Consider the following 22,644-nt stretch of genomic DNA (forward strand, 5'->3'; position numbering starts at 1 on the left):
AGTCGTCTCAGTAGCTATCATTTATGTTGAGAATACAGATGTATTTAGTCATGTGACTAGTTTAGTTATCTAAACTGAATGTGTTATGACATTGAGAGTTTTAGTTGCAGTCATTCCTTACAAAACTGTTACCTATCTATTCCCAGATATTTATTTAGTTTTATTTTTCATGGCTTATTTTACTAAATGAAACTTCTCCCTTCATAATATTTCATGTCTCCAGTGCATCTTTCTCCTTTGATTCAGGTGTGCGTGGGTATTCTTCTGTATTGTTCTCATACATAAGTAAACATCCACCTTATAAATAAATCACAGAAGGATTATATAAGGGTTTTAAGTGAAGCTGGTAATTCTGGAGGTGTGATCCGGCTGTCATGGTCTTCACCCGCTAATGTTCTGTGAGGCCTCGGGCCCTTGAAAGGACGCGGTGAAAATGATGTACTGTCTGCAATTAGCATGGCTACCAATTAAATGTGCAGCCATTCAGATGGTGTGTGTGTGTGTGTGTGTGTGTGTGTGTGTGTGTGTGTGTGTGTGTGTGTGTGTGTGTGTGTTTGTGTGTGTGTGTGTGTGTGTGTGTGTGCGTGTGTGTGTGTGTGTGTTTCCCGAGTGTAGTTGGCTCTGGAGGATATGAACACACAGGGAAGATTCTTTATGTTCACAACCAATTTGTCACTTTAATTGCACTGCTGCCTTTGCAGTTGATTATATGCCAATAGAAACTCTCTCTCTCTCTCTCTCTCTCTCTCTCTCACTCACACACACACACACACTTGTGTATGTAAGCAAGCATTCATGTGAATGCACAAATTTAATGGTTAAAAAGTCACATGACTTCTGACTGACAGATAATCTGCTCTGAAGTATCCTGCTAATAACTTCGTCAATGTAATTGATACACATTTTTAGGAGCATATATGTGTAATTAGCCACTCGCAAGCAAATTCAGATTATTAGTTGCCTTCTAAATTGATACATCATCATCATCAGCTGGATAAAACTTCCCCTGGACTCGAATAAATGTGTATTTTTTCCAGCCAAAGCTATTATAGCCGCAGGGGTAAACAGGCCTGCGGTGGTCTACATTTACATGTAATTAGCGGCGCTGTTAAGAGTTCGCTAATGTCAGACATCATCAGCATCTGTATTTCTCTCGGCAGGTTTGTGACACTTGGAATCGCGGGACGGTGCCAGTTTGCCAGAGGCATATTTTGAGTGTGTCAGCTATCAGAAACAGTGAGTTTATTAGAGAAAGTCTCTGTGGTTCATTTATGTGTAAATATGATGAAAGTTTGTCTAGAAATAAAGCAAGCACACTGTAAAACATTTTTTTTTTCAAATTGTAAGTGAAACATCAAAGCACATTTTACAAGTTAATGCTATTTTGTTCTTTCTACTTCAAAATGTCACGTTTAATTCAAAGTTACACCGTGTCTACACCGGACACAAGTGGCACGGTGTGACAAAATACAGTAGAACCCATTATAATCAGTGATGCTGTCCATACTGGATGCAACACGACAAGTCTCCGACAGTAAACTGATGCCTCGTACGTACGAGACACACATTTCAAAGGATTAGCAATGGTTGTTTTGTCACATCCAGTGTAGGCAAACTCAAGCCTGGTTTATACTCTCGCTTCACCCCTTTGTTCAAAAGAACAACATCAATTATAAAGACACCTCATCCGTTTGGGAAGGTCAGCGGAGGCTCGCGATGTAAAGACAAGCGAAGTATAAATGAGACTTCAAGTTGTTGTGGTGTTGCGCGACAACTGTTGTGTCTGGTGTAGACATCGGTGTAGAGGTGTGAAATTTACTAGCATTTTCTAAATGTAAAATAATTTCTTTTTAAGGTGATTTTACCTCAGGTAAAGTATATTGTTAAACAACGCACAATGGAGCTTTTATAAAATGGTGGAAATAGCAATATGATAAACTTTGTTAATGTTTAAAAAATAATTACATAATTTAAATAATAATTATCCAAACAAAAAATTCAAGTTTTTAATTATGTTTTTTATTATGGTTGCGCAGCCTTACTGTTAGCTGGTTACAGTAAGCCTAGCTGAAATCGCGCAAACTGTTGTCGAATGTGATGAAAATGAAATGTAACTTGATTTATATGGACAATTTGTGATTACTTTAGCTAGCAGGCTACAACAACAAACGTTTATATTTTTTCGCAAAACTAGCTTGCCAAAATAAAACTAGGGTGCTTTTGGTTGCTGGGGTGTTTTACGTGGTTGCTAGTTATGACCCAAGTCCAAAGTCTTTGGATAAGGCTCAGGAATGTCTATCTATGAATTTTTTGTCATTTTAGTGTCCGCCAAAACGAAAATCGTAAAATTTAGATGCTTATTTCATGTTTTTAGGACAAACTGTCTGGAACGAGATAAACAAGTTTGTTAAACCTCATAAATATGTGACTAGTGATGTTAGTCTTAGCAAGCAAGGCTAATAAAGATTTATTAGCTAACTCCACCCATGTTTACAAACCTAACGGGGACAAATGTGAAGACTACATCTTTAAAACCATACAAAAAGCAATGTTAGCTGGATAAACGTACGTAGATCTCTGTCCCCAGTCTCTGATAGCATCTCTGGCTGAGAACATATATGAAGAAACCAACGCAGTTGCAGTGATGAGCAGGGATTGTGTGAATTGAAATGCTCTGAAAGCACCACAGGAGATGAAAACACACTTTGCGCGCCTTGATATGTCATTACCTGCCACAGCTGATATAATGACGCCGTCTTCTAAACGTGCAATTTTCACAATATTATTCCTTGTCAGACTACCAAGGCATACAGTGACGAATGGGAAGAAAAGGCCTCTGTGTGTTTGTGCACAATTGTAGAAGTGGCAGTGGCCTCTGAGGGCATGCTGTGTGTAATCATGCACAAAAAGAGACGCAGGCGGTAAGCGCACTGACACAACACACACTCCTCACACCCGCGCGCTGCTGTACGAGTGAGTCTGTCAGTAATCTGACTCCTGTTGTCAGACGAATCGTCCTTCGTTTTCCCTGGTGTCAGACATCTTTGACTGTTTATCTCTGGTTCTGTCCGTCTGAACAGTTTTTCTGTTTTAGTATCACATTAGCTGTGTTCCACAGCCTGGCATTTTAAAGCAATCCCTTAATGCACTGCAACGAGCTGAGGAAATACATCCAATACGGCTGACTAATTGAAGATAACTTATTGTAAATTGTGCACAGATTTAAAGAGTATTTCTGTGTGCTGTGTATTTTTAATGCTTAGAAAACCGAAATTTATGTCGACATTCAGTGCCATTGCGCTTTGGTGTCCAAAGAAGAAGACCTTTCCCGATCCCGCCCCCCTCTCTCTCTCCCACTTCACTTCCTGTCATGTCTGATCTGTCCTGTCACGATAAAGGCAAAAATGCCAAAAAATCTTTAGAAAATAGAGATTTATTGCTTTATCTTAGCAAAATGTTGACGGCAAACCTACTTGAAATATTGCTGTGGACTAACTAGCTAGAGTTATTTATTTGTAATTTTTGAGTGAAAACAGTTTCTGTTCTATGTTTAGCAATTCAGTAACAATTTTTCTGCATCTCCCTCTAATCAGCAGCCATTTAAAAAGTATTAGCTTTTAGAGAAGCTGTGTATTCTGATGAAATATTTATTTACAGACTCAAAACTGCCCAAAATTGGCCACCCGTAAGCAAAGCTGTAACATATTTCCAATTGTATACTTCTATGGTGCCTTTGAGATGATTGCTGCAAACAGGATGCAACATAACAGAGCTAATGTGTTAGCAAAACACAAATCCTCACACCTACCTGCCCCCCGCCGTGACAAACTCACTGCCAACATGATATCGCACCTCAGCGGTGGCGGAAATGTGCGTTGCATTTCCATTTGTGTGTGTGCGTAGTGTTTGGAGGTGATTTCTAGTGTATCTCACATTTGGATCCTGTTCTCAAACTGCAGTACAGTTGAAAAACATTTCCTGATTTTAATCAATCTACATGTTTTTAATGACCGGCGTCCCAAAGCACCACAGCGCCTTTTAAAATCCGCTGCCAAAACAGTCATTACGGCATTAACGGTGAATCAATACAGCGCAGGCCAGACTCCAGAAGTCTTGAATCGATTCCAAAACGAACAGCCGCTCCTTGTGGACCTCGGAGAACTTTAGGCCTGTGATATTAGAAACTTTATTAACTGAGCGTGAAATGCGGGGTGAATTTCTCTCGATACAGCTGACAATTTAATAAAAATAGAAATATAAAGTTACATTGGCAATTCATAAGGGTGCTAGGAAATATAAAATGATAAAATGAATGCCTTTAGTGAAAGAGCTCTTACCTGTATGTATATTCTTATGGTAACATTTACCATAAGGCCCCATTTTTGCCCTTATCCTGGTAAACACTGCAATACTTTAAGATGAAATTCATGCACCAATGTATTTTAAGGTACTTCCAAAAATACCTTGCTAAATGTTGTAAAAAGACACCTATACCATGATATTTTGGGAATGTTATTGTTAGTTTTATCAGATAATTATTAATGTGTTATTTTTCTGTTGGTTTGTTTTTCTATTTTTCAATTGTTTAATTGTTTTTTAAGAGTTTTTCATGGGAAAAAAAAGATGTATTTATTTATTTATTAAAGTTATTTGGTGTACAGTATTTAATATGATTTAAGAACAAATTTTAAATATATATTTTAATAATAAGACGAAGAAAAAAAAGCGTTATTATTGATGAAAAAACCTTTTTGGTCATAAAATAAAAGTCAATAAATGTTTCAATAATAATAATAAATATATAAATTATAATTAATTAAATTAATTCATCTTATTATTAGAAGTAGTATTTAGTAGTAGTAGTAGTATTAATGACAAACTCTTGAAAAATAGGAAAAATAGCTTTTGTTTGTTTGTTTCATTCAACAACAACAATAATAATAATAATAATAATAATAATAATAATAATAATAATAACAGACTCTTAAAAATATACCACTTGAGAAGTGCAGGTTGTGAATGTTAGACAAGGTCATACCAACAGAAGTCATTTACATAAGAAAATTGTTAGCAAAAACATGCTGTTTAAATTCTAAGAGTGGGTAATGGTCATGTGAAACATTTTGACATTTTTGGTGCAAGAAACCTTGACTAACGTCAAAAGTGGACTTAAATGGTGTGAAATATGGTCCTTTAAATGCATCCGTGTGACCCCTTAAGGTCACAAGACATAAAGGGGGGGGGGGGGGGGGTTGTTAAAACTAAAGACAGCCACTGTGACCTCAAAACGAGACAGAACGATCTCGAGAGAGAGAGACAGAGGCTTGCAGTATGTTTGCATGACACAAAGAAAAGTGTAGAGCAATAATTAGTCCTGACAGTGATGGATGCGACAGCTCAAAGCTCATGGGGTTTGTGCAAAGACAAACACGTATAAGCACAATGCTTGACATATCTGGTTATTCTAGTCCTAAAAGATGTCAGACAGATTTGTAATCAAAATATATATAAAATTTATAATTCTTCTTCCATCTGGTGTTTTTTTCTTCATTTGAGTGTCCTAAAATGTGCTGGCGATGATGAATATCGATCACTTTGCTCCAAGATCTGCCGTACTGACGGCATACATCAGACTTTAATAATATCTGAGCATTTATCCTTTCAGTTTGCTTTGTTTTCTGAATAAATGCCACACGCTTCTGCAGATTAAATGAACACAGGGAAATTTACGTTTCTCCGGGGTGTCTAGCAGCCGTAAGTGTATGTGCAAGAGAGTTCAGGTCTGCGTTTCAATGATAAGCTGTATTTTCTATATGAAATAGGTTTATATGCATCCTTTGAAATGCTACTCAGTTCTGAGGGGAACTAAGTTCTGACCGTAATTCACCTCGTATTATGGAAATTCATTCGCTGAGTCACATGAGCACGTGGCATTTTGTTATTCAGTACTCGACGATGGCGTATGAGAAATGAAACGCTTAAGTGTTTCTTCTGTAGCTGCACAACTGCATTTCGTTGCCTTGTACTTTACATGTACAGTGACAATAAAGCTGAATCTATAATCTAAAAAAGAGAGATAATTTACCATGTTTTACACAGCTAAACTGGTTTTAACATGCAATATAGAACATTTTAAACCATAAAAATGTAAAATTGTAAACAAAACGTAAATTATTAGATTACTTTTAACAAGAAGCAAGTAAATTTCCATGTTTAATTCAGAGTTAATTGCCATTTCCTTGTAATTATTTATGTAATTACTTGCAATTTATGAGTTGAAGTAAATCCTACATAATTTTTTATGTCCACTGTACGACTCAAAAGTTAGCGTTTCTCTATGCACATTTTCAATGAGCATAACAAAATGCTAAACAGTTTTTGTTTATTGAACTGTAAACTAAGGCAGAAATCAAATGCGTATTACAGCCTGATAGCTGTAGCTGCAGAAGCTAAATATCATAATATCATATTTTTGTTTTATAGAAACCAGAGTTGTGTTGATTTTACCATGAGTTTTTTATGTGAAACATTACGATGTTACCAACTACTTTATGATGTAGCTGAACTTGTAGCTTCAGAAGCAAGAAACCATAAATACATTAAAAAATTACTACAGACATCACAGAAGTACTATGGTTACTATTGTAAATTTTCATAATTCTAAGCTACATTGTTTTCTGGTTTTAATAAAGCCGTTTCTTCTTCATATATTGGGTATTTTTTTATCAACCCAGATGTTAAGAAACATGTTTGCAGTAAAATAGGCCTACTGTTTAGCATTCATTAGATTAGCATTCATGTACACTTTGTACTAAACTGAAATGGTTTAAAGACTAACTTCTATTGATTTTAGGTTTGTGAGCAATGGATATACGCTAATAAAGGATGTTAAAATCTGTTAGCGTTCATTTGTCCGTTAAATGTGCGCACTTGTGACAGTATCTGTACCTGTAAGATTAAAGCATTGTGTCTCGGTTAGCCTCAGGCAGGGCTTTGCTTTGGCGTGTTTGTTTTGTGCAGATCTAAAATGGGATTAGCTTCATTTAATACAACATTGAAAACTCCACCACCCAAACCTTCAAATTGAGCAGCACAGAAACCGGAAAAACTGGTCACGGATCAGGCCACATCGTCAAACACTTAGTCACACGCTAGTGATTTCAACCTAGCATGAGGAGATATCAGTGCTAAAGAACTCATTAATTTCTCTGCGTCCTTTTCATGAGGTAAACTGGTTTCTATTGTGTGTATAGAATGAGTAATTTGATAGCTATGACATACAACAAGCCCGACTTCAATATTGGAGGGAGATTTACATTCAGAGATGTGTTAGCCATCAGATAATTTCCATTTGACTCCATTAACTCACGGACTGCCGCACAAACCCCTGCTGTCATAACGGCTGTTGTACATCAAAATATATCGCGGCGCTCAACAAGACTCCTACGTAGCGTTAATGAAACTCATTTAAATGAGTCTTTATCAGGGCAGAAGCACAGCTGTTCGCCTCTCCGAGCTTCGAAATCTTCATTGGAGATCTAAATTAAAAAAAGCTCGTATTATTTCAGGAACGGACAGTTGGGGGTTGTTGAGAGCTGTCTTTAAAACTAGCCTTTTTATTATACGTGCAGAAAGAAATGGGCTATTAATCGTGTTGCGTGAAAGCTGAGCATATGCAAACTAATTATAGCTCTTGTCTTGAAAGCTGATTGGTCAGTTCTATCCTTTGGAAATATACACAACATAGTAACCGCTAAATGTGAAATACCTGTTTACTAGCGAAGTAGTAGCACAAGGTAGAATGGCACATACTGATTTTTGTTTTTTTTATATATAAATTATTGTTTTACTGTAAATATGTGTACAAAGTATGCTAATTTAAAACAATATAAACAACAACAATATATATATATATAAATTATATATTAGTTATTCAATACAATTATTAAAAAACGATATTGTTATAAAATGTATATTAATAATTAGAATATAATTGATTGATATGATGAAAATAAATATAATTATCATTATTGTTTTTTATACATTTACTTATATTCTATTATTATTAATAATTATTAAATAATATAATTACAGTATTATATCCGTCATATTTTTTATAAATATTAATATAGTACAAATACAATTCTATTTAAATATTTAAATATCATGTTTGTGTGTGTGTGTTTTGTCCCATAAAATGATAGTTACTGAATACAATTATTGAATAAACTATTATATATATATGTATATATATATATATATATATATATATATATATATATATATATATATATAGTTTATATATAGTTTATATATATTTTATATTTGTATATAATTATTGTTTATATTTTTATAACTTTTATAATATTAATAATACAAATTTACTCAATTATAAATTTATTGATATATTTTATGTATGTGTAATTATATTAGTATTGTCATTTTTATACACATACATATTATTATTTAACTTTACTAATAATTTTTCTAATATAACTATAGTATTGTATTAGTACTAATAATTATAAATATGAATATTATAAAATACAATTTTATCTAAATACAATTCTGTTTAAATATTATGCTCTGTTTGTGTGTGTTAATTATTGAATAAAGTAAATAAAATACTTTTTTTAATTTAAATTTATTTATATCACATAAAAATATTTAATTTATAAACTTAAGAAAATAATTTTTTTTTTATATGATATAAAAATGAAAATATTAAATTGTTTATTGTGTTATAGTGTTGATCCAGTGTAGTATAGCAAAATATACTGTATATGCACAAATTCCTTTATTATGTATCTATTTAATACTTAAATTCCAGTCACACACAATCTCTTCCTTTGTTCATGTCTGTAGCTCCAGTGTTTCAGGGATGGCATCAGCTCAGGGTGGGTTTCTCGTCTGTGAGGCTCTCTGGACGGATGGACCTGCGGGTTTGATCTGCCTGGATCAGGCACATACTGTTTGACAGGTGTGTGTGCGTTTCTCTGTAAGCATGACCTAAAAACCTCACTAACCCTGCTTATGTGTGTTTGTGCTGTTCAGTTTATGTGTGTTTTTAACCTTGAAGGTCAGGCTCAGGTGCAAGCATGTTAATGATGTGTTCATGCCCTGAAGATCAGCTCTCACTTGTTTTTGATCTTTTGATCTCTGCTTAGGCTTTGGGGTCAAAGAACACACACACAAAAAAACAAATGTGTGCAAATAGAAATAAAGCCCTGCACGTTTGCAGACACAATAAAGTAAATATCACAGACATCAGACAAAACAAAAACAAAGGCTTTCAGCTCCGATTCCTCTTCAAAGTGTCTTTTTCAACATTCAACATAAACACTCTTTGTTCTTGGCTTCATTTTAGTTTAATAGCTGATTAATGCAAACTAACCAGTGTAATGTGTTTTCTGATAATTATGATATTATTATCATATTATTGATGTACTATGCTAATTATATGAATAGTAAGATTAGTAGTAAGTAGTAAGAATCCATTAAATAAATAAATTTATTCATTTACTATTTGTTTATTTATTTATTTATTTGCCATATTTACATAATGTGGTATATTGATGGTATCAGATGGTAATATTATTGTAGTTAGATCATGGTAATGTATATTTCCAAAAACAACATTGTATAGTTTGATAAAATGTGATGTTACATGTCAAATTTATGAATGACTACATTTAATGACTGATAACATGGTAAATTGCTAATGTGAAGTGAATCCAACAAAAACATGGTATTTTCATGGTACATGTCCCAATTATTATTATTTTATTTTGTTTAATAAAAAAAATAGATTTATTTCTAAAAGCTTAAAAGGCTTATCAATGAAATATGTTATTGTTATATAATTGAACAATTGTAATTATTTATTATATAAAACATGTTTTTCCAACTTTTTAAACTATAAATATATATATATATATATATATATATATATATATATATATATATATATATATATATATATATATATATATATATATATACATACTGTACACTTAGCTCCATATATATTTGGACACTGACACAATTTTCATATTTTTGAAATTATAAAGAAACCATCAAGATCATTAAGAAATTGTAATGCAGAATTTGGGCTTTAATTTAAGGAGTTGAACAGAAGTATAACAAAAAAAAAAACATAGATATTACAACCATTTTTATACACAGTCCCCCCATTTTCAGGGGCTCAAATGTAATTGGCCCAATAAATATAATCATAAATAAAATGTCATTTGTAATATTTTGTTGAGAATCTTTTGCAGGCGATGACTGACTTCGGTCTGTAACTCATAGACTTCATCAGAGACTGGGGTTCCTCCTTTGTGATTTTTTTTCCGTGCATTTACTGCAGCTGACTTCAGTTGTTTGTTTGTGGGTCTTTAGTTTTGTCTTCAGCGAGTAAAATGCTGCTCAATCAGTGTTCCTGTGGCTCAGTGGTAGAGCATTGCATTTTCAGCGCAAAAGGTTGTGGGTTCAATTCCCAGGGAAGACGCATAATGGTAAAAAAAAATCTAAATCAAAAGTCTAATCTGGCCTTGTTTGCACCTCATGGTGTAACCTCTGTGTTTGTTCTGGTGAAGTCTTCTCTTGATTGTACACTTTGACAGTGACACGTCTACCTCCTGGAGATGGTTCTTCTCTTGGCTGGATGTTGTGAAATGTTTGCGTTCACAACAACAGCAATGCAAATGACGCACTTACAAACCACTCCAGAACTGTTACCTGCTTAACTGATGTAGAAAAACTGAAGGAATAGCCCACGCCTGTCCATCAAACAGCTCAATTGAGTCAGTTGTCCAATTACTATAGTCCCCTGAAAAGGAGGGAGGTACATATTAAAGAGCTGTACTTCCTAAACCTTTCCTCCAATATTGATGAGAATACCCTCAAATTAAAGATCATCATACTACTGTAACCAGAATATTATGGTATCCTTGAAACTACTTTGGCATGCACCAGGTAAAAAACAGTTCCATCAAAGTACATCAATTTCAGTACCTCGGTTTTGATCAAAGTACCATGGTATTAGCATCAAATACGGTCACTGTAACATGGTGCTGCCAGCAGTTGTCCATTGTGGAGATGGTTACTTCAACCTCTCTTGGTTTTGAAAGGGCAACTTTTGTGTTGTTTTGTGTTGACAGCGCAGTTTTTCTTGACGTTAGCTGTTGGGACGGCTCTGATGCAGGAAGGGTGGGCTGTCGCTGGGAGTTTGGAGTGTGTTCAGTGAGTTATTTCTATAGACAGGACAGTGAGGAGAGTGCTTGAGGAGCACACACACACACACACACATCGAGTGCTGCAGGGACTGATGCCCCCAGACACTCCACATGGCCACAGTAAAGAAGAGCTCGTGGCTATATTCTGCAAGGTCATCGAAGAGCCTGGAGGTATGTTTCATACTTGTGTGATTTTCCAAACAAGCCCTATTTGGAGTCATATGGAGAAATAATGGCATGGTAATGAAGAGAGGAGCCGATGTCAGGAGAAGATGAGGAAGGGAATGAGGAAGGTGACGGGGTTTAAGGACATCCTCCATCCAGTTTCACATATTATATCTCATATTTCATCATATTAAATCCTCATTGTTTCCATACTAAGTAGTTTTAATAAAATGGAGATATTCTCATGCTGCCACCTTAAAAAAACAAAAAATGTAGTAAAGTTGATTATTTTATCAGTATCGTTATCATTATTATAACTCATATAATCATAATGAGTACATTTATAGCAGGTTCAAAGTCGCTTTCCCGGCATTCAAAGCATTTTCTCATTCTCTCTCTCTCTCTCTGTCTGTCTGTCTCTCTCTCTCTCTCTCTCTCAGACTCAGTCAGCGCTCATCATCATCATCATCATCACGCTGTTTGGTTCAGGTCAGCTGTCCTTGACCCCTCTCCTTTGTGCTCTCTCTCTTCTTTCTGGAAGTTTCTGTGATTTGCCTCGCCGTGCGGTTCATCGAATCCCTCAGAGGGTCTTTCACCTGTCTCCTAACAGCTCCCAGAATGCAACGCTGTGCAGGACGACACACGCCTGGCAATTAGTGGAATGGAAACTGGAGTGCTCTTCTGAGAGCTGAAATAATTGGATGTTAGAGCGAGGATGTGTGGACTCCAAACCCAATGACTTGATTTTCTTTTCTCCTAGCAATTACTGCAGCCGAATGAAATGAAGTCATTTTGGCATTATTGGACTGGTTACCTTTACGCCCCTGTGTTTTATTACACACTTATTTGGAAACAAACTGCAGCTGAAGGTCAATTGCTTGTAGTTTACATCGAATTTTTTTTTCTTTTTCTTTTTTGCTTTAACGCCATTTGCATGCTCTCCTTTTGTCAAACTGTCAATATATGGAAACACACCTGTTTCGTTTGTACACCAAACAAAACTCAGCGACACCTGTGCAAACAAAATCTACCTGATCCATATGTTTCTTTTTTTCCTCTGTCTTTTTAGGCTCATGCAAATGCAAACAGACAAGAGTAAGAGTCAGAGGATGTGAAAAACTAACTTTTGCCGTGATGTAAACACTAGATGAGTGAGTACAAACTCTATACACACACACGTTTGTTTTTGTGAAAAGTGGAGATATGCCATAGGCGTAATGGTTTTTATTCTGTACACTGTATATTCTATGGCCCCACACCAACCCTACCCCTAACCCTAACCCTCACAGGAAACTTTGTGCATTTTTACTTTCTCAAAAAAACTCATTCTGTATGATTTATAAGCGTTTTGAAAAATGGGGACATGGATTATGTCTTCATAAATTACCCTGTCCTTTTAATACCTGTGTCATACCCATGTCATTATACAGAGTTGTGTCCTGATATGTCACAAAAACAAGAGCACACACACATTATGTTTGTCTGTGTATGTGCTTTAATTCAATGTCAAGTCAAATCACCTTTATTTATATAGCGCTTTTAACGATCCATTGTGTTAAATATATTTAATAATCGGTAATAAAATATGAACGATCATGAATACTAAATAATTATTAATAAAAAAATGTTTTGTAATATTTTAAAATATATATAGTGTCTTACACACCCAAATCAATTGTAGGTTCATTATCACAAACATATTTTAATAACCAATATGTGGTTTCATTTAATATTAAATATATGTAATAATAATTAATATATTATATAAGATTATATTTACTCTATAATTATGTTTAAAACATTTAAAAATATATATTATTTTAAAATTTAATAAAATAAATTATATAGAGCCTTGTGCATCCAAATTAATTGTAGGTGCATCATCACAAAAATACTGTAATTAACAATATAAAATATATAATTATGGTAATATAATTACATAAATTCATTATAATAATTATATATGATTACTATAATATATGTATTGTTTATATTTTTCATTATTTTTAATTAATAATTATTAACATTTATAGTATTTTTTTATTTGTGGTGTATTCATATTATTTTTATTTACATTGATTTAAAAAAAGGTTACTGTATTTTTTATTTTCTTTTAATGTATTATTATATTTTTATGTTTTTTCAATTAGTAATGATAATGAATATAGCAAATATATGACCTTGCATAAGCTAGAAAAATTTATTCTGCACAATATTTATCTACACAAATATTTTAAATACATTTAATGTATTTAATAATTCAATTTAGATTTTTCAATTATTATTAACCAACAATGCAAAAAAGCACTTTTCACGATGCAAATTGTTGCAAAGCAGCGTTACAGAATATAAAAATGTTTAGTACAACATATATAAAAAATACCTTTACATTGTTAAATATTGTAGGTGTGTTGGATAAAATGACATTATAAACTAGAGAAATATAAATCCCACACACAACACAAGTTTGCATCACTGCAAGAATAATTTCAATATTATATATATTTTTTTTAAATATAATTAATTAAGTTTGGTTTGTGTTTGGAAACGTTTCACATGTCGTACGAGTGTGTGTGTGTGTGTGTGTGTGTGTGAGAGAAAGTGTCAGACCATAAAGTGTTTGCAAAACTTTAATCTGAATTTGACCTTGCAAATCCCTGGTCTGAATCCATCTGTTTATCAGCACTTGTTGATGGAGGGCAGCAGATTCTGGATTTAGAAGAAAACCTTTATCGAGTCCCACTGCCCTTGAAACGGATGACATCGATTGGGCTCCAGAAGAGTCCCGACCCCTCCTGTCCTGGAGGACGATCAATGGACCCTCGGGCCGCTCCTGGAACATCAGCAGAGGATTAAACAATCTCCCAGCACAACACAATTAACTCTACTACACCTCGTGTCAATATCTAAGAGCAAACTACATACACCACAGAGAAATCACTTCCAATTTTGTATATCGCATGGCAATATTAAAGCAATAGTTCACCAAAAAATGACAATTTGCTGGAAATCTGCTCACTATCAGGCCATCCCAGATGGAGTTGAGTTTGTTTCTCCATCAGAACAGATTCGGAGAAATGTAGCATTGCATCTCTTGCTCACCAAACGATCCATTGAAGTGAATGGGTGCCGTCAGAATCTGAATGTTTAAACATTCAGATGCCCCCCCCCCCCTCACACTTTCTAATCGTTAACTTTCATATTTAACTACTGTTGCATCTATCATTTTACCACATTGAGAACAGCAAAAAAACGTGTTTTTGTGTGTGAGTTGGTCTTGATCTGTGGTGTGTGTGTGTGTGTGTAAACAAAGGTAAAATTGAGAAAAAAAAAGCGCTTTTATACAGATCAGACAGAGAAACCTCTTTGTTTTCGGTCTGGATCAAATGGGAGCTCTTGAAAGACGTGCAGACTGTGTTTTATTAAACAGGGCTCCAGAGCAGCATTGTTTCTTTCCAAAGCGCTTTTCTCTCCTAATAGAGAACTGAAAGCCACTGCGACCTCTAAGTTAACCTCCGTTGAGACATGGCGCTCCACAGATGCTCCTAGAATAGATATTTCACCTTGCAGTTCACCTCTTTGCAGATTTACAGGACATAGACTGTGTGTGTGCACCTATAACCTCTGGTTGGCGAGATGTTTGTCTGTGAATGTTGACAGGTTTTGCTATTCTTATAGGGTTTGCTTAAAGACATAGAAACAGTATTGAGTGTTACTTAAAGAAAATAGTAAATTCTCACAGCTTAACTGCGTTTTTTGGTTTCTACAATGGTTTAGCATCCATACACTAAATGCATCTCTAGCGTATAACACCCCTGAGGTTTGAATCAGGCTTTTTAAATGAGTATAGCTGCACTGTCTGCTCATTTATGCCCTTTAATCTGCGTCCTATGGGTGTTAGTATGTGCACTGCTGTGAGCCTACTAAATGAGCAGGGTTATTGTTGATAACTAAAACTAGAACTATAAAATGTTACTTGAAATACAATTACAACTTATTTTATTTCAGCTAGATTTTTCCAAGGCAACATTTCTTCTTTTCATTTCGTTTCGAAGGAATAGTTCACCCAAAAACATCCCTATACTGACTTACAAAAAATGTACTAACACCCAGATCTTCCCAGATATAGATGAGTTTATTTCATAATCGGAACTGATTTTGAGAAATTTAGCATTAAATCACTTGCTCACCAGTGGATCCATTGAAGTGAATGGGTGCTGTCAGAAAGAGAGTCCAAACAGCTGATAAAAACATCACCGTTATCCACACCACCATTGATTAACATCTTGTGAAGTGAAAAGCTACATGTTTGTAAGAAACAAATCCATCATAAAGATGTTTTTAACTTTAAATTGTTGCTTTGGGCTAAAATATGAGTCCTCTATCCATAATATTTCTTTCTTCAGTGAAAATGTAATGTTGTCTGAATCAGGGGAGAACTATGCAAAGATCAAGCATTGTTTTAGGTGCGAAAACAAAATGGTTATAAACAATGTTGGTGGATTTTGATGCGAGAGAACAACAGTATACCGATCGACATTGTGTGTTATGATCTGATATATTGGCCACAAGTGATGGTTTAAAGTTAAAATGCCTTAATAATAGATTTGTTTCTTACAAACACACAGCTCTTTACAACTGATGGGCCGGAGTTATGTGAATCACTTATGGATTATCATTTTTATCATCTGTTTGGGCTCTCGTTCTGACGGCACCCATTCACTACAGAGGATCCATTGCTGAGAAAGTGATGCAATGTGTATTCTGATCAAGAAACAAACTCATCTATATCTTACATGACCTGAGGGTGAATACATTTTCAGCAAAAACTGTAAGAGAATATCAATTAATTATACTAAAACAACTCTGGATTGACATTTCACAGTATTTACTTAGTTTCTGAGATCTGATCGGTCAGAAAATGTAATTTTGTTTAGGTAGGGCGTGATGAAGGGAGCGCCACTAATCTGAAATGTCTGTGTTTGCGTCATTAGTATCAATGGAGCTGTACAGAGTGACTCTCTCCCGCTCTAGGCACATGTACAGCATGATAACACTGACCAGATCCATTTGTCAGATCAACTTCCCTGCAATTAGACGAGCTCGTGGCCCAGCCATATCAAATCAAATCACGCTGACGAATCTACTCTCTCTTCTGTCCCTCTGGCTCGTCTCTCTCTCTCTCTCTCTCTCTGTAGTCGAGTTCTGACATGATGGCAGTTCTTAGACAGATTCATTAACTGCTTGGCTTTGTCGTGTTGAAGGATTCAGTCAACATCGGATGTGATGTTGAACTCTTCATCCAGATGTGGCGTGACCGCAAACAGACTCCTATTGTGCTGCTTTTAAATTGAAAGCAGTTTTTCAATGTTAAAAGATGTTCTCATATCTTAGTTTCAGCTATCATCATCTTTTGTTATTTATTTTTTTAACTCTGGTATTAAGGTTAACCGAAACTGTTAACTCAACTGAAATGCATATATATTACGTTATGTGCAACTAGTTAAAAAAACTATAATTAAGATATACAGAAGTGTACATGTCGCAAAAATACTAATAAAATGACAAAAACACACATTTTTTATAACTTAAATAATATGTATATTAGAAAATTTTGAATATACATAGTATACTATTTATTACAATTGAAATCAAGATGAAAACAGAAAATATGACAATAAAATCTAAATTTTAAAATGGCAAAATAAAATATTTGCAAAAGTGTATCAGTGATAATAAAATAACACGGGTGCCACAGATGTAGCAGAAATGACACACTGCATCTTTAAATATATTTTATAATGGGTTTAAAGGTGAATTACTTTATTTCGGAAACATTGCTTGAAAATAGGCTTATTTATTTAGGCTAATAAACTATATTTATATATTTATAGTACTGTATTGATAGTATTATAAAAATAATGCTTATCAATTAAATAACAAATATATATATATATATATATATATATATATTTATTTTTATTTTTTATCTGTAGCTTGTTAAATTATAACAAAATTTTATTTTTTAAATGTGCTAAATTTCTGTTGTTGTTTGTGAAAAGTTTAGTGTAATGTGTGATTGCACATGCCTGTGTTACATGTATTTGTTTGTTTGTGGTAATCCGTGTGATGTTAATTTCAGGTGATATGATTCGGTAGCTGAATCAGGTCAGTGATAATCTAATATTTCCCCTCATCTGGACAATAAAGGTCAATGCTTGTACCTGGACATCAGCCCCAGGACACCTACTGTACCACACTGTGTGTGTCTGACTGTCTCTGCGTGTATAAATGTGTGTTGCAATGAGTTTTTTTCATATGATCCATGTTGTGGATTTTAATACTTTCTGCAGTCAGATTCACCCAGTTATGTCAACAAGTTTTGAAGTACTGTTGCAACCATCACCATATGTCATGTCATTATTAATACTTCTAGTGTATTTGGAGTTTTTGATTGACAGAAGCATCTTTTGCCATTTTTATTTTTTTTTTCTCAACTTTTTGACAGATGGATGTGTAAAATAAAATCTATGTAAATATAATAAACCATTAAATCACATTATAATAAATAAACAAGAGAAAAATATCCCTGTTTCAGTTAATGATATGGACATATGGCCGTTTTTGATTGTCCACACAGTACAGCTGATACTCCCAACGCTAGTGTTTCACAATACTTGGGTCAGGAAAACAGAAACAAAGCACCATATGAAATCATAAACCCACTGTATAACCTTTGATGTTTCTTCTGCTTCAGAGATATATTACAGATGCTGGTCGATGGAGCGTGAGAGAAAGACAGCATCAAAACAGCCTTGTATGTGTGTGTGTGTGTGTGTGTGTGTTCGCCTGGTGTTGCTCTTGCTTGACTGCCTCTGGAAATCGATGGACTTCAGGAGTTACGGTGAGCAGTCCAGTTCAGTGAATGTTACTGCCTACAGTACTTCCATTTTACTCAAATTCATTCAGCAGGATGTATTTTTGCTAGCACTGTTGCAAGACAAAACACTGAACATTCACTCTAATGTTTGTTTGTACTTTGTTTAAATCGTCACCATAGTTTAACAACACAATGCTTTATATCTTCTCTAGCAATATTTGTTTATACCTTTTTGCAAAACATCAAAAACTTTAAAAAATCTTCTTTAACAAACTACTGTTTGTAATCAGCACCACGATTTACCAACAAAATGCTTAGTATCTCCTTTGACAATGTTTGTTTGCACTTTGAACTGTCATTACAATTTACCAACATGTAATAATGTTTGTATGTTGCACTATTTTACAACACTAAATATCCAGTTAAACATTTTTTTTCATCTTGTCACAATAATTTGCAAACAAACAAAATAGCCATTTTGTTTCAACATTTGTTTGGATATTGTTCGACTTGTCCAAACAATCGCATGTTTAGCTGAAGGAAAATAAATATCTGTTGACAATAGCCACAGAGGGGCGCTTGTTGTACGTCCGCAATGTGTTACATTGTTTGTAGACACACTTGGAGGAAGAGACAGTCAATCTAATCTGCATTTATTATGGTATGTGTGTACAGAGGTGTCGTGTGGCGGCCTCACTCCCCTGTATCTGTCAGGGTTCGAAACACACATGCCGTGCATAATGCGTGCTGATGGAGGCAGGTTAGGACCCCAGAAACGTGTGTGTGCGTGATGCATGTTGAGAGGCGAGGTTAAAGCGGTTGTGTGTGTGTGGATGGGTGAGTGTTTTGACAGTAGCACTGCCATCAGCTGCATAGTGTGTCTGGGTTAGAGTTTCACCATCTGAATTTCCCTCAGGTAAACAAGGCTTGCCTCTCCTACCAAACACAAAGTCTGCATCAGACCCCTCACACAAACTGAATATGATTGCTCGCTGAATTCTGCTTTATGTACTATTTCAGTAATATTCAAAATATGCAGTACTTGCCTATTATTATCACAGCAACTTCACTATGTGAACTATGTGTTATGTATTTAAAAATTGCATGGATTTCTAATATTGTTATAGCGGATACGGTAACACTTAAAACTGTTATGGTTTATAAAAGTAGTTTTAATGCATTAATTATGACTTGAAATACACCTTATAATGCATTGTATGATCTCGTGAATTTTTTTTACCAAAATTACAAAACATAATCTATTAATTTAGAAAGTGTAATGCATTAAACTTTGGTTGTAAATTATTTATGAAAAGATATAATACATTACCATGTACATTATGAATATCTTTATAATGCATTATACATAAAGACTTTAAGTAAAGTGTTACCCGCCAACACATTTATTTATTTTTTTGCTTGCAATATCTCTTGAAAAGTGAAGCGAAGTACAAACTAATGCTGGTAAGGCAGATGCTAAGTATTTTATTAGCAAAAAGTTGGAAGAAGTCGAAAAAAAAAATAAGTGAATGTTTTTATATTGGATATGTACAGTAGTGCTTTGTTTGCTAATTCTATTGGCAAATTGAGCTGGCAAAATGAACAAAGTAAATTGCAGAGAGATAATGAACAATGTAAAAATACTGTTATTTTTAAAACAGATGAAAAAAAATATTTAAAGTTTTACTTGCAGATTTACTAGCGCAAACAAATTTGGAGCGAAGTACAAACAAGTGTACTGACTGTGGGTTAGTTAAAGTCAGAAACGTGCAGGCAATCCTACATGTGAGTCCATGATAGTTTATTTCTGTTGCTCTTGTTCTGGCTAAACCTGTAAACGTCCATCTGTGAAAAACAATTTATTCTCCGCAGTCTAGCTCTCTTTCTGTGCTGGTGTGACATAAAGTGACAGAATGCTTTAGTGTGACAATGATTTCAGCCTTACAAAATGTCACCGTTCTGCTCTCTTTCCCTCAACACATCTCTATGTGTGTGAGTGTGTGTGTGTGTGTGTGTGTGTGTGTGTGTGTGTGTGTGTGTGTGTGTGTGTGTGTGTGTGTGTGTGTGTGCGTGCGTGCGTGTGTGTTTGTCTGTGTGTGAAGCAAGAGGTAGAGATCTGGCTCACGGCAGTTCTGCCACACACAGATGTACACACACAAACCTGCCAGCACATAGGAAAACCTGTGATTAGAGCAGAAAGCAGGTGACAGCAGAATAATAATGCATTATATGGTCGAGGTTGGACAGTGTTTTCTCTACTTCCTGTTGGCCTTCTGTAGCTAATCGTAGCTCCGTGTAGCTGTTTTTATTTTTTATTTTTTTCTCTAGAATCTTTATCTTACTATCACTCTCTGCTTTTTTAAAGTGATAAAATATAACTTAATTCACACCATATTTCTGATATTATTGATCAATCTTATCAGATTAATTTTGATCGTTTACTTTTATTTTATATCCGTGAGTGACACCTGCAAAGCGTTAGCACTCGTTAGCTTGTCATTAGCGTTTTCATTCGAACCTATCACTGTTTTCTTTTCTCCTCTCCTCTCTCTCGCTCCAGTTTTTCACAAGTTCATCAAACAACGGCAGTAAGAATATTTCATCAAGCACGGTGAGTAATGGCTTCTCCTGTTATTGTCACTTGCACCTCTTGCCACATGTACAGTTTATCAATCTCTGTCGCAGATGAGGGATTCACATGTGATAAATGCAGGGAAATAGTTAGGCTGACAGAGAAGATTTCAGAATTAGAGACATGCATCCAAACTTTAATTGAGGACAGTAAGAATGTTAGGGCTCTAGATACGCCTTTGGATGCGTCTAGCTCAGGGATTCCTGTACATTGTTCGGTTCCGGAAACAGAGCCCCTGCAGCAGGGCAACTGGGTGACAGTGAGGCAGCATAACATTAAACAGGTTCTCCCCACTCAGTGATGCACCCATTGAGAAACCTGATGAAAGTGCTCTAGTTATTGGTGATTCTATTGTACGGAACGTGAATATAGAGACACCAGCCACCATAGTCAAATGTTTACCGGGAGCCAGAGCGCCTGACATCTTGGCAAATTTAAAAGTGCTGGCTAATGCTAAACGTAAATACAGTAAGATTGTTATTCATGCCGGCGCTAATGATGTTCGACTTCGCCAGTCGGAGATCACTAAAAATAACATTAAAGAGTTGTGTGAACTTGCAAGCACGATGTCAGACACTGTAATATGCTCTGGTCCCCTCCCTGCTTACCGTGGTGATGAGATGCATAGCAGAATGTCATCACTCAATGGCTGGAAGTTTAAGTGGTGCCCACAGAATAACATAGGTTTCATAGACAATTGGACGAGCTTTTGGGGCAGACCTGACCTGTCTAAAAGAGATGGTCTTCATCCCTCCTGGGGTGGCGCCACTCTTCTCTCTAGAAATATGGCAAATAGTCTTAGTGTTTATACTTGACTAACTGGGGCCCAGGTCAGGAAGCAGACAGACTGGCTAAACCGACCGTCTGCTAGCTGCCTCCCGTCACAGAGGTCAGTTAATTCTCAGCACATAGAGACTCTTTCACCTAGATATCACACTATAGAGACTGTGTCTTTTCCCCGAACTAGAAAATACAAAAAACGTCCAAACCAAGTTAAGATTAACAATTTAATTGAGGTTCAACAAATAAAAAACAGATGCAATATGGATAAACAAATGATAAAGCTTGGCTCATTGAATATCAGATCCCTTTCTACGAAAACACTTTTTGAAAATAACATGATCACTGATCATAATATAGATGTGCTCTGTTTGACAGAAACCTGGCTTAAACCTGATGATTACATTATTTTAAATGAGTCCACCCCCCAAGATTACTGTTATAAACATGAGCCGTGTCTAAAATGCAAAGGGGGAGTCGTTGCTTCAATTTATAACAACGTTTTCAGGATTTCTCAGAGGGCAGGCTTCAAGTATAACTCGTTTGAAGTAATGGTGCTTCATATAACATTATCCAGAGACACAAATGTTAATGATAAATCCCCTGTTATGTTTGTACTGGCTACTGTATACAGGCCACCAGGGCACCACAGACTTTATTAAAGAGTTTGGTGATTTTACATCTGAGTTAGTTCTGGCTGCAGTTAAAGTTTTAATAGTTGGTGATTTTAATATCCATGTTGATAATGAAAAAGATGCATTGGGATCAGCATTTATAGACATTCTGAACTCTATTGGGGTTAGACAACACGTTTCAGGACCTACTCATTGTCAAAATCATACTCTAGATTTAATACTGTCACATGGAATTGATGTTGATAGTGTTGAAATTATTCAGCCAAGTGATGATATCTCAGATCATTATTTAGTTTTGTGCAAACTTCATATAGC

At 35.1% G+C, this 22,644-nt stretch overlaps 1 long non-coding RNA gene across 1 annotated transcript in view; it reads left to right on the top strand.

The window, feature by feature from the left end:
• Positions 1-14,588, top strand: part of LOC132159109 (uncharacterized) — a 51,133-nt gene extending 36,545 nt beyond the window's left edge. The window contains exons 2-5 of the long non-coding RNA XR_009437783.1: positions 1,161-1,236; positions 8,866-8,980; positions 12,472-12,553; positions 14,086-14,588. This is a non-coding gene — a long non-coding RNA (uncharacterized LOC132159109). The remainder of the gene's footprint in view (positions 1-1,160; positions 1,237-8,865; positions 8,981-12,471; positions 12,554-14,085) is intronic.
• Positions 14,589-22,644: the final 8,056 nt, after the last annotated feature.

This window comes from Carassius carassius, chromosome 16 (assembly GCF_963082965.1).
Source record: "Carassius carassius chromosome 16, fCarCar2.1, whole genome shotgun sequence".
In the NCBI taxonomy this organism is placed as follows: domain Eukaryota; kingdom Metazoa; phylum Chordata; class Actinopteri; order Cypriniformes; family Cyprinidae; genus Carassius; species Carassius carassius.